Genomic DNA, 3,148 nt, shown 5'->3' with positions numbered 1-3,148 from the left:
ATTCCTGTAATGCCTGAGAAAGTAGCGTTTGTGAGTGCAGCGCTGTATGATTACAGCCGTTACCGGGGAAACCGCTATATCTCCCGCTCCAGCAGCGCCTCCTGCTGGCAGAGAATCAATTTGCATTTGCAAAACAAAAAGCATGCTTCAGAACTGTTTTGAGATATATACCCTGCAGTAAGCATTTACTCAAGCTCTCTTTTATGAGATGAAGGGGAAAAAAGAAAAAGAAAATCGGCCAAGCATATCGGCCAAAAAAAAATCTGCATCATATATCGGCTTCCCTGATTTCCAAATATCGGCATCAGCCAGAGAAAAACCCATATCGATCGACCTCTAATACATCACAGCTGTTTTTCTAAATTCTGCTGAGGTGAAATTCAGTGCAGTCCTGTATCGTGATACGTATCGTATCGTGACTTTGCTGGTGATACACAGCCATAATCACCAGTGTTTCCAATTCAATGGCCTTTTCATTGTATCTGATAAAGTAGCGTTTCTGAGCGGAGCTCTGCTTTGTGTACAGCCGTTACCGTGGAAACCGCTGTTTCTGCCGCTCCAAAAGCACCTCCTGCTGGCAGAGAATGAATTTGCACTTTCAATCAGCCCGTCTCCAGCAACATGGTTTTGTTGTTGCTCACTCTTTTTTTCTGTTTTCTGCAGCAACTCTGAGCACTTCTCATATTCTTTATCCTGGCTGAAGCACTTTTTTAAAATGTTTCCATTTACACATGGCCACATAAATGTGTCTTCGCAAAATGGAATAAATCCGGTCTTCAATTCCTGCAGTATATGCAAATTTAACGAAGTTCACGTCAACGAAAGCAACAGATACGTGCTGCATTTTATTAATCATCAGCTAATTTCTAGTTCAAAGACCGCAACAGGAGAGAGAGCAGCATCAGCACTGAAAGATAAGTTAGTCTCACTACTTTTAATAAATGATTGTGTGTTGAGCTTACTTTCAGTTTCATTTGCGTTAGTTTGCGCGTCGGCTTGCTGAAGAGCTACTCAGCTACTCATCGTGTTGCATTAGCGCTGTCACATCGGACTATAATGTCATATAGCTTATAACACGCTCTCACACGTTTAGCATTTTAACATTTGCGGAGGAGTAAAGTTTCAACAATCAGATGCATTTACACTTGCGTCCCAGACCCCCTCCTGAAGTGGTTTGAGCGATCGGATTTAAATCCGCCTCGAAAGCGTTTCGGAGGGCATTTACACCTGCTCTTTTCATGATCGGATAGCTATCCAATCAGAGCAAACGCATGAAGCGACCAGGCCCTTAGATAAACTGATGCCATCTGTATCAAACTCCCAGAGCAACGGCACACTGGGTTTAATAACACAGAACGAGCCGCTGTGATTGGTTCACAGTAACACAGCGCAGTTTGTACAGTTTAAGGTGGTCAGGATTCAACCATAGTCCTCCAAGATAACCATGACCACCTTCAGCTTTGACCTAAACCAGCCTGATCCAGCTAACGAGGAACCATCTGCTGAACTCAGTGAAGTTCATGCGAGTGTGAATCACGCTGAAGCATCGAGCACAAACTCACCGGTTGTGCAGAAAGTGATTTAAGGGGCGAGCGACATCTCGGATCCTGTGAAGACAAGCATCTTAAAACACCGAACGTCGGTCATTCGACCCAAAGAAAACTGGCAGCCGCCGCATGAAAGCCAACGTGAACAATAACAGCCAGAAGCCCGTGACTCATTGTGTTTGCATCTGCCTAATTAAAAAATAATAGTGCATCTTCCCTACAGCACACAGACGGACGCATGAGCGCAAGAACACACAACAGAGCACCACACAGGTCTGTTTACATGGAAAAACACTTCTGTCTGAACTCGTTTCACACAGCTGTTCAGATGGAGCTTCGAGCCTGATCCAGAACCAGCTTCAGCGATGCTAATATCTGCCATGCAGCTAATTACTTCTGCTATGACCGATAACAGACATGGCGGCCGATATTAGGAACATTTTAGTAAAATTAGACATTTGTCATGGCGGGTAACGGTTTAGTGCTTCTGAAAGCCGCTGCAGACAAAGACAGGACTGAAAGCACAAGAATGAAGTTTCATGTCACAGAACAGTCGAACACAGACTATGAGCAAACCCTGCGCTTCTCAAACATGATAAAGCATAAACCTCCATAAGAAGACATGATGAACAAGTCAACTCAAGCACAATCTGTCATTTCAGGAAATGCATCACATTTGAAGAAAGAACTAATAGCGGCTCAATGAACCATTAGTGATTCAAATCACACAATAACAACACAACATGATACATGAGTTCAGAGCATATCAGCGGACTAAATAAACATAAAGCTGTTTGAATAAAACACGTACCGAATCAGGTCCGTCTCACAAGAACCTAAACACAGCCTGCTTGACTTCAGACTCAAGATCTACAGATCCACCGCCATCAAGAGCATCCCACAGCATTGAGCTCCACACCAGAACACTGTTTATGACTGAATAAACATCCTTCTACCTGCGCGCTCACGTGAACAGGTGTGACGCACGGATCACTCGTGACAAAACACATCTGAACCTGACAGCTTTAGCTGATGAAAACACATGCGGCATCAGAATCTGTCCGGATACACGAAGAGAACAGTCCTTCACAGATCCTGAGTGAACGATTCCTCTGTCAGGCTGGATCTTGATTCCAGTGCCTGTAATTCTGCTTTTACTCTTTGTTATTAATATTGTATATCAAAGCATTAAATGTCAAACTGTGACTGTAAATCTGAAATAAGGTACACAAGTTATGGTGTAATTACATAAAGAAATTAGTGCTTCTTTTCAGATGCTGCATTTTGAATTTAGGTATATTTTGAAAACAATACTATCTAATGTATCTTTTTTTAAGGACATTTAAGAAGAAAACATGATGGGCCATCTAAACACAACCATCAAAAACACACATATGTTGACTAAATATATATATATAGAGGATCAGACATTAATCAGGGATCACAATGTCCCAGATATTAAATGCGAAAGGGACAAACATCCCTGATAACAGAAGTTTATTTCTGATGGAGGCACAGTTCATCCTGAATTACACTGACGAGATCTGATAACACTCTCACACACACACACACTCACTCACACACACTCACACACACACACA

General features: G+C 42.5%; 1 pseudogene; it reads right to left on the bottom strand.

Annotated features, from left to right (window-relative positions):
- The window catches only part of LOC107731597 (1-phosphatidylinositol 4,5-bisphosphate phosphodiesterase beta-4-like), a 72,026-nt pseudogene that overhangs the window by 68,273 nt on the left and 605 nt on the right, over nucleotides 1–3,148 (bottom strand).

The sequence above is a fragment of the Sinocyclocheilus rhinocerous genome, unplaced genomic scaffold, assembly GCF_001515625.1.
Source record: "Sinocyclocheilus rhinocerous isolate Xijiao unplaced genomic scaffold, SAMN03320098_v1.1 scaffold5236, whole genome shotgun sequence".
NCBI lineage: Eukaryota > Metazoa > Chordata > Actinopteri > Cypriniformes > Cyprinidae > Sinocyclocheilus > Sinocyclocheilus rhinocerous.
The sequence above is the reverse complement of the archived record's forward strand: the minus strand, read 5'-3'. Positions and strand labels throughout refer to the sequence as shown.